The following is a 15,444-nucleotide window of genomic DNA, read 5'->3' on the forward strand; positions in this document are numbered from 1 at the left end:
CCGTGTGTGCCCGGGATCCGAACTGGCGAACCCCGGGCCACTGCAGTGGAGTGCGCGCACTTAACCGCTTGCGCCACCGGGCGGGCCCCTAAGATAGTTTTATCACTGGTAATACGTGAGAATTTTTCTTCTTTAAAGAGAGATCTGTGTATTACTTAATCTAACCTGAAGAAACACTGTTTTCTTCAGAAGAAAAAGTTCTGTTACTGGGATGATCTATATAGTTATTCTTTAAATTAGCACCTATATAAAAATATTAGTTTTCTAGGGCTGCTGTAACAAAGTATGAACAAACTTGGTGGCTTAAAACAACAGATTTATTCTTTCAAAGTTCTGGAGGCTAGAAATCTGAAAGCGAGGGCCATGCTCCCTCTGAAGGCTCTAGGGTAGGATCTTTCCTAGATTTTGGTGGTTGCTGGAAATCCTTGGCATCCCTTGGCTTGTAGGGGCATCACTCCAATCTCTGCCTCTGTTGTCACCTGGCATTCTCCCTGTATGTTTCTGTGTGTCTTCTTTTCTTATAAGGACACTGGTCATATTGGATTATAGGGCTGATCTCTACTCCAGTATGACATAAGTTTCACTTAATTACACCTGCAACAACCTTGTTTCCAAATAAGGTCACATTCTGAGGTGCTGAGAAGGATATGAATATTAGGGGGACACTATTCTACTCAGACAACCCCTATAGTTTAGTAGTACTGGCACCACACGGTAGACCATTTCTGAAATAACTCTCAATGATCCCCACCTCCTGCTATTCACCCCTTGTAGGATCCCCTCATCTTTTGTGTGAACTGGATCTAGTGGCTTTCTTCTAACAAATAGAACAGACAAAAGAGGTGTCACTTTGAGATTAGGTTGTAAAAGTCTGTGATTTCCATCTTTCTTGCAGACTCTCCCTTTGGCTCTTCTTACTCGCTTGCTCTGATAAAGCAAGCTGTCATGTGGTGAGCTACCCTATGGAGATGCCTGCATGATAAAGAGCTGAAGACGGCATCTAGCCAACAGTCAGTGAGCAACTGAGGCCCTTAATCCGAGAGCTGGAGAGGACTAAATTCTGCCAACAGCCCCTCTCGAGCTTAGAAATAGTTCCACCACCAGTCATGTTTTAAGGTGACTGCAGACCCAGTTGACAGCTTGATTGCCTTCCAAGATGATCCTTGTGAGAGATCCAGAGCTGAAGGATCCAGCTAAGCTGTGCCTCGATTCCTGATTTGCAGAAATAGTGAGATAATACTGTTATATGGCACTCAATTTTGGGGTAATTTGTTACACTTCAATAGCTAACTAATATTCACCATTTCTTCTGTATCATTCTCAACAAATACAATAAAACTTGAGGCTACATTTTACATTTTCTTTTATTTAAAAAAGTCAAGCAAGTACGGTCTAGTGTAGCTTAATATAGCATATCACTAACAGTGTCACTGTAAGCTTTCTATGAGTGATTTAATAATAGATGAAATTCTTGCCTGTTTCATGAACTCTGAAGAAATTCCCAGGGATTTGATCATTAAGGTTTAATTAGAGTTGATGGGATTAATTATTATAGTCATATCAACAACATAATTGTGCTGTGTGTTTGCTTTTAACTGAAGTGCTGGTGTTTTTGTTCTGGACATCTGAAATAAATGGAAATTTATTTCAGTTTGGCCGTTTAGATTAGTTGAGTATTGGGCCAGCCCCATGGCTTAGTGGTTAAGTGCGCGTGCTCCGCTGCTGGCGGCCTGGGTTCGGATCCCGGGCGCGCACCGACGCACCGCTTCTCCGGCCATGCTGAGGCCGCGTCCCACATACAGCAACTAGAAGGATGTGCAGCTATGATATACAACTATCTACTGGGGCTTTGGGGGAAAAATAAATAAATAAATAAAAATTAGATTAGTTGAGTATGGTTTTATTATTGTCTTCTGGTGGTTGGGTTTCTAATGAAACAAACAATTAGCCATTCGACATACCACTCTTCTGTTTCTGTTTATTCTGAAAGAACCAGAAAAGCTAATTTTTTTAGCCAAGAAAAATTTTTTTTCTGTTTTCAATCCAAAGGCTACATAAACCTGCAATATAAAGCCTTGGGAAAAGGAGAATTGGATATAAATGAGTTCCATTTTGATTGTCTTCAATTATTCCATTGATATTAATACCTTTGAATGTAAAGACAATGGTAATGAATCTAGTGGTACACTAGGATGTTGAAAACAATTTTAAAGAAATTTCATTATAATTTTCCATTAATTGAATCATTAAAACTCTGTGCCATCAATTTTCCCTTTAAGTAATAAAGCATTGATTATTTAATTTTGAAAAATTTTAAGCATTTCTTTGGCCAATTAACCCAGATTTTTATAAATAGTTTATTCAGAACATCTCTTTAAATAAGTGTCTGTAGCATTATTAGTTGAATTACTTCCTTTAATATTGAACTTGAATAGATTCTCAACCCGTGGGTTGAGGTCCAAATATAAATGGACTTAGGAGAAGTCTTGTAGAATTGGGAGGAGAAAACTGAGAAGGATTCCTTGAATTTATATGGTGAGTTTTCTTTTAATTCAAAGCATTTTTTAACCTATCTAATCTTTTGTGAGACAGGTATTAATATGCAACTGGTTTATTATTACAACAAATTAATATAAGAACTAGAACTAAACAGCTGACATGACCCAACCCAAAATTGGTTGTGCCCATAATGGCAATTATCACATTTTTTCATCCTATTAGAGCCTTCCCAAGAGCTCCTATGACCTTCAATGTCATATTTCAATTTTATACCCATTGCAACAAAATAAATAAAATGTTGTTCCATTAATATTTATAATTTCTTTGAGACTGAATATTCTAGATATTTTAATTGCAATCAAATGGAAATTTCAGTGACACTACAGAAATAAGCTAATATTATATCCTATAGGTATATTATTTTTATATATAAAAAATAGGCCAATTTTTAATTTTCTATTAAGTGTAATGCCCAAATAATAGTTATTACCTGTATTGCTTCTGTAACCAAAGACAGACTAATCTCATTGGCCAAGTTGATTCATATGCCTATTCTCAGAGGTGAAGTGGTTGGGGGACTGGTAAGATGAGACCCACTCCTATCACAAGGACTGAAAGGGGTTAGGGGAGATCCTCCAAAGGAAGGTTGGGCTGCTGTGAGCAGGAGTGGAGAGGCAGGCAGGCAAGAACAATAGATCTCTACTGCAGGGCAGTAGAGGTTTACGTGCCTCTCGTATCAGGAAACAGGAAACGGGGCTGCAGATATAGAAACACAAAGACACTTGCTGAACATGCTGTTAAAGCCTCAGTGTGGGGAGTGGCAGGGAGCTGGCTGTGAGACTGACGACGGCAGAGCGGCTGCTGCGACGGGACAGTTCATCTTAATCAAAGACGAAAGCGAATTCGCCACATCAAGACCACGCGTGTCAGTAACACATCTATCAATGTACAGAAGATGTCACATCCGACTGAAAGCAACTGAAGTTACATTACACCTCTTAAGAAATAAAAGCGGAGGGCGGGCTATTCCATGTTGAAATCACACCCACAATTATTCATTATTTAGATAATAACGACACATTTAGAACTTGTTCAGAGAGCAATTAACAAGCTGACTGTTCAGCCACATCCCAATCTATTTTATATAATGTGAATAAAACTAGTCAAACAGAAAAATTGATTAAGTGGAAAGCTCCTTTCTTCTCAGTTCTATTATGGTATTTATATGAATAGTGGCTAAGAGGGTATAAAGCATCTGTATAGGAGTGTGTGTGTGTGTGTGTGTGTGTGTGTATCCATTATTGGTCTAGTTTTGTGATATATGTACTTCCATAATTAATAAAAATAAATAGAACTAAATATGAGCACAATTATAAATCTCATATATGTAATAGCACACTGAATAGTTGCTAAAGACTTTAAAATTTATAAGGAATGATTCATTTAAGAGATTCAAGAATAGTTTAATCAGCAGTTTGGATTGGTTGAGTGCCATCAAGAAGCAAAACATATTAAAATAGAGGCTGACCCGGTGGCACAGTGGTTAAGTGTGCACTCTCCGCTTCGGTGGCACGGGGTTTGCAGGTTCAGATCCGGGGCGTGCACTGAAGTGTTGCTTGTCAAGCCATGCTGTGGCGGCATCCCATATAAAGTAGAGGAAGATGGGCATGGATGTTAGCCCAAGGCCAATCTTCCTCAGCAAAAAGAGGAGGATTGGCATTGGATGCTAGCTCAGGGCCAGTCTTCCTCACACACACACACAAAAAAAATTAAAATAAGTTTTTTCCACTATCTTTTGCTTTAATTTTTTCAAAGCAAAAATATTGACTGCAAATATAGAAAACAGCGTCTACTAAAAGACTAGGGGAATTGTGAAATTTGGTACATGTTAATTTCCTGCCAATTTTCAGAATTATGTTCCTGAATTTTAATGGGCACGACAGAACTGGATTTGGTAAGATCAAGGTCTTATAGAAATTTGGAAATCAACAGAAATTTGATAAATGTTGCAGAATATAACAAAATATACATACAAATATAAAAATTATAATAAAAGGTTAAAAAGCATCTGCTTTCAAAGCAAACCATGGTGAAAAACCTGCACCAACAGATAATTCTTTTCCTGGATCATTTTCTTCAAGAAGCTTGCTGTGATGTTTTGATTTGTTGTGGCAGATTCTTTCCTAAGTTTTTAAATCAAGCTCACTGCACCTCTATTCAAAGTACGTTGATCTGTTACCTACCACGTCCTGGGCATGTTACATACATTTCCCAAAGAAGCGAGAAGAATTCAGACCTGCCTAACTCCAAACCCCGTTTATAGTTTCTCAATCTGCTGTGATGCCTCACCTGTCACACATGTTGTGGGGTGTCATGGTTGTACCGCCCTGTTCCTGATGATACTCTGTTCACTCCTCCCTATCATGCATAGGGCCCCCATGGATCACTTTCAGCCACCTGATCTCTGGCCCCCTACATGGTTCCCAAAACTACAACATGAATCATGCTTCCTAATACTGAATCACCTTGGCTCCTTTAGTCTCACAGGAATCAGAAAACCTGTGTTAGTATTTCAGTTCTCTCATACTCGCTATGTGATCTTGGACAAATGGCTTAAGCTGTTAGTGCCTCAATCTTCATTCTTTTAATTCTTTTTTTTTATTGTGGTAACATTGGTTTATAACATTGTATAAATTTAAGGTGTATATCATTATACTTCTATTTCTGCATAGATTACATTATGTTCACCACCCAAATACTAATTATAATCCATCACCACACATATGTGCTCGATCCTCATTCTTTATTTCTCTCATTCACCCATGAGATTCTCTGACCCCTTCTCCCAGCTTTGTGGAATTTCTGATGATACCAATGAATTTGAACTCATTTTAAATTATCATGTATTTTCTGTCATTTTGTAATTCTTGTGTATTAGGTATGACTTTGCTCTGCAATTCTTGGGGAACAATAGACAACATTCTTTTTTTTTTTTTTTTACAAATTGAATGTGGATTTGAGCCCCCTACTTTTAGTCTAATATTTTTTTTTGTAGGGGAGTGGTAGACTACTACCTCTCTTTAGGGTTGTGCAAATATTCGAGTGTGTGAAAAATGGAAGACGACCCTGGTCCTTAGTCCATTGTGTTGGTTTTCATTTAATATTCCTTCTATCAAGTGCTGCTGCTGGAAAGAGCTGCTTCTCTACCATTATTCAGGCACTGCTGCTCCAGAAGGACTCAGATGCCTTCACACAGGTTTTCTGTACTGACTTCAGGCTTCGTCACAGAGACTCTTTTCTCTGTGATGAAGAATCTCAGGACTTAGAGGCCAGGCTTCCACAGATGTCCAAAGGCTTTCAGTCCTCCCTAGTATCTGCCATTAGGACCGAGGGTTTGTGAATGTGCACCAGATATGAAAACCATAAAGTCCTCCTGTGCCTTCACTAGTCTCTCAGAAGCTATTCTTTCTTTTCTAGGATGAGCAATTTTCTAAAATTACTCCAAGCACAGCCTTCTTCCCCTCTCCCCACTGGGATTACTCAACCTAGTAACCACAGGTGCTTTGAGTCCCAAACAAAAGCCTAAAAAGGAGTTGTCTCCTGGATGCCAGACAATCTCCGTTTCTGCCTCTGAAACCCAAAGCTGTGAACAAGCCTGAACACTAAAGGAAATGGGAGTACAATGCTGGAAGTCCCTATTTCTAAGGGTCTGGGTAACTGTAATGAAATTAAAGTTGCATTTCCTGTGAGAGTCTCATAGAGGAGTGGGAATAAGACAGAAATTATTATCTCAATAAATTTTCCTGTAACATTGTTCTTCATGTATATTTTAGAAGGGTGTCAACTTAAAAATCTGGAGCAGGGATGGTGAATGCATGACTTTTGCAGCCACTGCTTTCTGTCTCATCTATGGCTGACATAGCTAATTAATCATTTCTACCAATGGTCTACACTTGCTTGTTAATTCTCAACATAATGGGTAAGACAGCCAGTACTAATGAATTTGAATCAGAAATTGAGATTCAAATACGCTTACCATCTGTTCCCTAAAGATTGTATAATGTGGAAAATTCTGGAATGTAACTATGATGCCAATGGGGTGGAGTGGAGTGGAAAGATGAAGGGTGGGGGAGAAGGAGAGAAGATTCAGAGAGGTCATATGGAGCAAGTACTCCATGGGAGCCCACCTTGAACCTGGAATTTGCTCTTTAGCCTTTGTTGTGAGCACCTGTGAATTGTGAGTCCATTCAAGAACAACCAGGTTTTGTGAGACAGATACATTCTAAAGAAACTGATTTATTAATCTCACAAATCACTTGGTTAAAAACGAAATTGCTAGATGAGAAGTCTGGAAAATACATGTTTAGTGGTCTACCTATTCTTTTACTGCAACAGAGACTTCATGTGAAATAAAATTAATATCAGAAAGTTAATAAAAATATTTAAAGAAAATAAAAAAGAGATGGATATTCCTAAAGCATAATGCCTTCAGGATAAGATAGTGTCATGGACCCATCTCTAAAATAGGAACATATGTGATGAACAGACCAGTGAACTAATGTTGTGGAAGGCTGGTATATTAGGGTTCTCCAGAGAAACAGAACCAATGGGTCATATATATAAAAAATAGATTAATGATGAGAAATTGGCTCACGTGATTACAGAGGCTGACAAGTCCCAAGATCTGCAGGGTGATCAGCAAGCTGGAGACCCGGGAGAGCTGATGCTGTAGTTCCAGTCTGAGGCTGAGGCCGGCAGGCGTTAGACCCAGGAAGAGCCGATGTTTCAGTTCGAGTCTGAAGGCGGGAAAAAGTTGAAGCCCAGCTTGAAGGCAGTCAGGTAGAGGAATTGTCTCTTCCCAGGGGAGGGTCATCATTTTTGTTCTCAGGCCTTCAACAGATTGGATGAGCCTGGCCCACTCACATTGGGGAGGGCAATGTGCTTTACTCAGACCAATTTAAATGTTAATCTCACCCCAGAACACTCACAGAAACTCCCAGAATAATGTTTGACCAAATATCTGGGCACCCAGTAGCCCAGTCAATTTGACACATAAAGTTAACCATCACACCTAGGAACTCTGTTTCCTGAAAGGGCTGAACTAGAGACAAAGGAATTTTTACCTTTTGGGTCTAGTTTTTAAAAATGTCATACAGACTGCAGGTTATTTTTTTTTTGTATTTATTTTTTTGTTTCCCTGAAAGGATTTTAATAGACTATTAAAATGCTAGATAAAATGCTATTAAAATGCTAGATTCACTAACATTACAATTACAAATGTTATTTCAGTGTGTTACTTATCCAGATAACTAATACTAATTTAATAAAAGCATATTCAATTCTAGTTCAGAAGATGACATTATCTAACCTAATTCCAAGAGGCAGCCTATTCAAAGCCTACAAACACCATTGCATTAATCATAGGTTTGCAACTTATTTACTTTATCCCATGTACATCTATCTAATTGATGTTATTTAATGTGTGTCAGAAATCCACACACAGACACTTGTATACACTCATTTAAATCTTGCAGTGAATTTTAAAGTAAAATTCCCCTGTAGAATTTTCCATGTATCTGTATTACTCCTTTATGACCATTTTTTCTTTTCTCCAATTTATTTGAATGTCAATTGAAAACTAACGTCAAGTACTTGGTAAGCATGACTAAGAGTTTTGGCTCTTTTTCCCCTTTATTTTCTAATGTGAAAGACAAGCAGCTGAGAGAAAACAGAACCAAATTTGGTTGGTGCTGATACCAAATTTCAACTATTTATACTCCACAGCTACCAACTAAACTTACTTTTAAGAAAATATTAACAACCTTAGCCACAATCTAAATTTGATTGTATCAGCAAACCTCATAAACTCTGAAATCACAACTAATTATAACAAGAGTTAAATCTAGTTTAGTGGGCATGTGAACATATAAAATAACAAAAATCACAAGATAACCGTTACTTTTTCCAATTCATTTCTGGAAAATGCATTATAAACACATTGCTTTTTCCCACAGGAACCTAAAATTGCAATTGCATTCCTGCTCAGTTACTCACCATCAAATAAGTCAAGATTGTAACTAGCAACATATTATAAAAGCAAAGATAAAATGATAAGCCTACAATAAACTTATTAATCAAATTATTTTATAAGTGCAATAAAATTAGAAAAATGTCTTCTCTGTATTTTTTGAGATTCTGCTCAAAAAATTCTACTCAACTTTAAAATGTTGGTAAGTCATTTAAAATTTAAAACACACACACACACCACACTAGAGTGGTCAAAGGAAACATATATACAACCCTATTGGGTGTCATTTTGTAACTTTCCTTGCAGTTCAACCTTCGACTTGAAAAAACAAACTGATACTGAACAAAGTTAAATAACTTGTCGAACATTACACAGCAAGTCAGAGTAAGAGTTGGGACTAAAATTCAGTCCTTCTAAGTTTAGCTAATGTTCCTTCTATGTCAGGAAGGGAACACTTAGAGATACACTTTAAAAAATGGGTAAGACTGTGAGAAGAGAGAGCGTTCTGGGCTGAAGGAACCCCCAGAGCAGGGCCTCACGTATCGTGCAATCAGTGAAACCAGGCGATTTCTGAAATGTGGCAGGAAAATGAACTTGAGCTTATGAATGAGCAGAACCAACCATTCATTTGCTTTCCACAGGCGGTGCTGCAGAAGAGGAGCAAGACAGGTTAAGGGCGATGAATTATGACCGCTGCTCACAACTCCTGCTGCGTGGTCTTTGTAATTCATTTATTCAAATGCATTTGTTTAATAGCTGCTATATTCTACATACTGTGGGGAATATCAATGTAAAGACATGTTTTCTGACATTCAGAAATGGAAAAAACATAAAAAGTAAAGTTAACACACATTTGATATAGATAGAATCAAGATGCTAACTACAACAGCAACAAAACAGTTTACCAGTAATGTTGATCGCCTTCTTAGAATGTAGCTGGGCTTTGGGGACTGATTGGAATGGGGCAGGCAGCTTAAAAACTGTCCCGTGAAGTTTTACTGCTGGCTTGTTTCTGATCAATTTCCTTGTAGCAAGTAGAGACATTTTAAATTATGCTGTTAACCTTACTGTATGCTTGATATTATGTTTGTCGATTTAAAATTTAGACAGTGCAGCATTTAAACACTTAAAGGCATCATTGAGCACTTCAGTCATGGTGGGTGGAAGAGAGTTCCCATCTTACTCTTCTTCTCTTTGTTCTATCATTAGGCCTCTTCTCTACACTCACTTCAACCATGATGGACAGCTTTGAAAGGGAAATATTCAAAGAGGATTTGTTCAAGGGGAGACAGGCAGCCCCCCTAAGTCATATACAAACCGTGGCACAACACAGGACTTTCTTTAGCATAGCTGAGAGGTCTTCCTGCTGCTTTTCTTTCCCTCCCGAGCCTGGAGAAGATTTGTTAGACCTACCTTCTCTGGAAACCATAGACTAGACTAATTAGGTAAAGGTTATGGGAAATGAAGTTCAGGTGTCAATTAGGCAGACTTGAATAAGCAAAGTCTTGATTGTATTGGACAAAAAAGAAAATTGTGTCTGGTACTGTTTCCCAGTTGACAATTAAAATTATTCACATTTTCCACTATATCTTCCAAACACCCTCTATTTTTAACAAGAGGAATTTTTCTTTTTCTATTTTTAACAGGCTTTTCTACTATAATAGACCCTACTTCATAATTACTGAGTTTGTGCTACTATCTATTCATGTATTGGTTTTAGATAAACATAGACATACAGTAATTATCTTTTTTTAGGTAAATGACTAATAGTTCCATTTATGTTTTCTGATATATGAGAAATGTTGATTTTCTCTGATGCAAATCCTAGGTTTGCATGTGAATTGACCACATGCCGTATCCTTTTGTACATACGTAATACTGAAGTGTCCTCATTAGATGATCTTTTCTCTGTCTGGGATTAATATAACATAGTGATTTGAATCCTGGCTCTGCCTCTTGTTAGCTGTGACCTTAGGCCAGTTACTTAACATCCACGTGCCTCAATTTCTCCAATTAAAAATGGGGATGATATGTGCAACTATGACATCCAACTATCTACTGGGGCTTTGGGGAAAAAAATGAGGAGGATTGGCAATAGATGTTAGCTGAGAGCTGGTCTTCCTCAGCAAAAAGAGGAGGATTAGCATGGATGTTAGCTCAGGGCTGATCTTCCTCACAAAAAAAAAAAAAAATAGGGATGATAGTAATAACAATTTCTCATAAATTTTTATAGGAATTAAGTGAGTTAACATTATAAAACATCTAAACAGTGCCAGACACATAAGTGCCATATGCATGTTTGTTAAATAAATAAAATACTTTTCCCTATTTTACATGTATATGCAAATACCTTTCTAACTCCAAATTTCTTTTCAACTAATAGACTATTTACCTTCTTTTCCTTCTCTTCTTCTTCCCACTATTCTCATATTAGGCTTTAGAGGAGAATAAAATAAGAAATTACCTGGAAAGATTGGCCTGTGTGTGCCACCTTTTCAAACCTGAAAATACAGATCGTATCAGCATACTTTGGAAGTATGTAACAGAAAATTCAGTTCAATCCCACTAGTTTAAATTGGCTCACAAAGTAACATAGAAAGGCAGGATGGGTTTCAGGGCTGGCTTAACACCATGAGTACAACTCCTTTTCTTTGCAGTTTCCTTGGTTTTGTTCCTTCTAGAGTGATGGGATTTCCTTAGGCTGATTTGCCTCTTGGTGGTAAAATGCCTTTTAGAGGTTCTAGGCTCCATATAATGGAGAAGATGCAAGTATTCTATTTTGCTTCTAAAAGCTAAGAAGCTTCTTATCAGAAACATCCAGAAAACCCTCCTTCATGACTCATTGGTCCTTATTAGGTTACAAGCTAATTCCTGAACCAATTTTTGAGGCTAGGGGACTACCACAAACTAATTGGATTAGCTGAACCAATCTCTAGCATGGGGAATGGGATTACTTTTAGATAAGTAAGGCCCAACTCTGGTGCCGGGGTCCATCAAATTTCTTTTAAAAACATTGGTAATTGGGGCCAGCCCTGTGGCTTGGTGGTTAGGTGCGCACACTCTGCTGCTGGCGGCCTGGATTCAGATCCCTGGCGAGCACGGACACACCGCTTGTCAGGCCATGCTGTGGCGGCATCCCATATAAAGAGGAGGAAGATGGGCACAGATGTTAGCTCAGGGCTGGTCTTCCTCAGCAAAAGAGGAGGATTGGCATGGATGTTAGCTCAGGGCTGTCCTTCCTCAGACACACACAAACACAATAAATAAATAAATAAATAAATTTAAAAACATTGGTGATGGTGCGAGGAGTAGATGCCTAAGCAAGAGTGGGATTGTGTTAGAAAAGAGGAAGGAGGAATAGATACCGTGTAGACAACCATGGTGTCTACTACACAGGTTATGTTCTCTAGAGGAGGAGATTAGAAATGCATCAGTGTCAGTAACAGATGTTGAAACGAGGAAACAGTTGTGGCTAGTGCATCTTCAAATTCCATCAAGTGGTCTTTTAACTTATACACATCTTTTTTGGGATTTGGTTATTAAGAACCAGGCATAATCAAGACAACATAATTAACCTTGTCTGTCCATGGTGCTGACTTTGGCATCAGAGCTACACAAATCTAACTGTAGTTTCTGGGTTTATTTTTTCAAAAAATTTAATCACAGTTTTGAGTGTTTTTATTTTAAAATAATTTTAAACTTGTAGAAAATTTGCAAGAATAGTACAATGAACTTTTTTTCTCTGAACCATTTGAAAGCAAGTTACTGACATAATGCCCATTACGCTCCAATACTTAATGTGTAATTGCAAAAGCAAGGACATGCTCCCACCTAAATACCATATAATCATCAAAATCAGGAAATTAACATTGCTACATTACTTCTAGATGGTTGCCTACCCCCTCATGTTTTGGCAGTTGTCCCAATAATATGCTTTATAGCAAAAAGATCCAGTCAAGGACCACATGTTGCATTTAATTGTCATTTCTTTTTAATCTCCTTCAATCTTGAATCTCAGTCATCCTTGACTTTCATGACCTTTACAGGCCAATTATTTGGTAGAATACTCCTCAATTTGGGTAGGTCTGATGTTTCCTTAGATTCAGATTATGTTATGTGGCAGGAATATCACAGAAACACAGAAGCGATGGTGTGTTCTTTTTATTGCATCCTATCAGGTGGTCTATGATTTTAATTTGTTCCATCATTGGTGATATTCAGTTTGAATCTTTGATTGAGGTGGTCTCTATAAGGTTTGTCCATTCAAAAGTTACTTGATTCTCTTTATAATTAATAAGTATTTGGGGAGAGTTTCTATGCAGAGGGTAGATTAGACTTCAGGGCTAGCTTAATGCCATAATTATCTTTTTCTTTTTGCAATTTCTTTGGTTCTTTTAATATGTAAATATCTTATTCTTTGTCAAACTTTCACCCATTAATTTTAGTATCCATTGATATATTTTGGCTGAATTAATGGTATTATTATGATAATGGTTGCTAAATATTTGATTTTTCTGATTTAAGCATTCCTTCTATATTTACTAGTTTCCATTATAGTATAAGATTCTCTTCTCCCTATTTATTTATTTATTTTTATTTATATGGATTCACAAACTCCTATTTTATAAAATGGGCTGTAATTTGTTATTATTTATTTTGATGCTCGCACTGTTCTTGATTTGGTCAGTGGAAGTTCCTTTATATTGGCTTCTGTGTCAGTTTGACGTGTCCTTTTCATTCACTGAGTACTTTATTACTTTCTGGCTCAAAAAGATGTTCCAGACTCATCTTGTACTTTCCCAACTCCAGCCCCAGAATCAGACATTTCTCTAATGGGTGCTGCTTCTTTTAATGGAGAATGGTTTTAGAAACCAAGATTTGATTGCTAGATGTGCTCATTGTTATTGGGGTATCACTGTTCCTGGGATCTTTCAGTAGTCAGAGTAGAGAAAATATTTAAGTACAAACCAATATTTTGTTTCTCAATTCAGCATACCGCAAATCTAATTTTAGCTTTGTTAGAAGGATAATTCTCTTAATCATGTAGAGGATATTGGAATAACACACAAAATGCTTCCATGAAATGTCCAACTATTATTTTCATTTTTTTTTTTTTGTGGTGAGGAAGATTAGTCCTGAGCTAACATCTGTTGCCAATACTCTTCTTTTTGCTGAGGAAGATTGGCCCTGGGCTAACATCTGTGCCCATCTTCCTCTACTTTATATGGGATGCCACCACAACATGGCTTGATAAGCTGTGCATAGGTCCGCCCCTGGGATTCGAACCTGTGAACCCTGGGCTGTTGAAGCGGAGCGTACAAACTTAACCACTACACCACTGGGCCAGCCCCAACTACTATTATTTTCTAATGGCTGCTATAACAAATTACCAGAAACTTGGTGGTTTAAATAATGCAAATGTATTCTCTTACAGTTATGGAATCCAGAAGTACAAATCACTGGGCTAAGTCAAGATGTCGGCAGGGCTGATTCCTTCTGGAGGCTGTGGGGGGAGAATCTGTTTCCCTTTTCTAGAGGCCACCTGTATTCTTTGGCTCGTGGCCCATTCCTCCGTCTTCAAAGCTCATGCCTCTAATCTCTGCTTCCCTCTTTCAGTCTCTGCGTCTGGCTTGCTCTCTTTCTGCTCTGACTCCTCCTGCTTCACTCTTATTAGGACCCTTGTTGGCCTACCCAGATAATCGCCTCATCTCAAAATTCTTAATTTAATCACACCCACAAAGTTCCTTTTACCACGTAGGGTGGCATATTCACAAGTTCCAGGAATTAGGACATGAACGTCTTTGGAACCACTACCACACCAACACTCAGCTAATCAGTTTCAACTTTCTAACTACTTGTGTATAATAAATTTCACTTTTGAATTGCATTAATCAGGACACTTTCATTTGCAAGTGTTATTAAAAAAAACTCAATTTGGCTTAGACAAAAAAAGGGGCTTTATTGGTTCCCCTAAATGAAAGTCGCAGGGCTATGTTCCATAGACCCTGTTGTATCCAAGGGGTCAAAGATGTTGACAGGAATTTTTCTCTCCATCTTGCAGCTCTGCTTTCTTTTGTGTTTATTCTCAGCCCGGCTCTCATCTTCTGTGGGCAGGATGGCCTCTAGTAGCTCCTGGATTTATTCTTCCATTTTGGAACCCCAGGACATAGACAGATTTTTCCCCCTATAGTGTCAATAAAATCTAGTTAGTGAGTTTCATTGATCCAATTTTAATGGGACTCTGTAAATCAAAATGTTACCTGCTCTTACTGAAACTGCAACCATTTTGTATATTTTTAGTTTATTTACCACTTGATATATTATTAGCTTATTTGTTTATTTAAGGTTTGTCTCAACTTCTCCTCTTTTGCTCTATCCCCCTCCTTCTTTTTTCCTTCCCTTCTTTTTCAATATTCTCCTAATTTCAAAAAGAATCAGATAGTATACCTGTATAATTTTTGTTGTTTTTTAAGTTTCTCTTTTAACATTTTTTACTTGTTTTTGGAGATAAAAATAATTTAGCAATAAAATATGATTGTAAGGTTTATTGCAGTTGATAATTTAATTATTTAATAATGACTTATTAATTAACTAATTTGTTAATTATTAAATTTAATAAATTAGTTTTTGTTAAAATTATTTTTATAAAAATGCATTTAAGTAAATTGTTTAAAAAGTCCATTTCTTATCGTGTGTTAGTGAACCCTGAGGTAAGAAAAAAATGCATGGTTGCTAAAGATATTTAGAAATAAAAATATATGAAAAATATGTTTATATTAAAGAGGTTAAAAGCATCATATGCTGTTAGCAGTTTCTGTGGTGTTGATTTCTTTGGTTTTTGTGTGGCTGTTTTCTTTTGTTTCTATAATTGAAATATTTATGATGTGTAAATAGATTTGGGCCACCTGCTGATTTGA

The 15,444-nt window shown here is 37.3% G+C and overlaps 1 protein-coding gene across 1 annotated transcript in view; it reads left to right on the top strand.

The window, feature by feature from the left end:
* Positions 1 to 15,444, top strand: part of LOC131402483 (phosphorylase b kinase regulatory subunit beta-like) — a 91,344-nt gene that overhangs the window by 16,797 nt on the left and 59,103 nt on the right. The gene's annotated exons all lie outside the window — the stretch shown is intronic.

Source organism: Diceros bicornis, unplaced genomic scaffold (assembly GCF_020826845.1).
Source record: "Diceros bicornis minor isolate mBicDic1 unplaced genomic scaffold, mDicBic1.mat.cur scaffold_111_ctg1, whole genome shotgun sequence".
In the NCBI taxonomy this organism is placed as follows: Eukaryota; Metazoa; Chordata; class Mammalia; order Perissodactyla; family Rhinocerotidae; genus Diceros; species Diceros bicornis.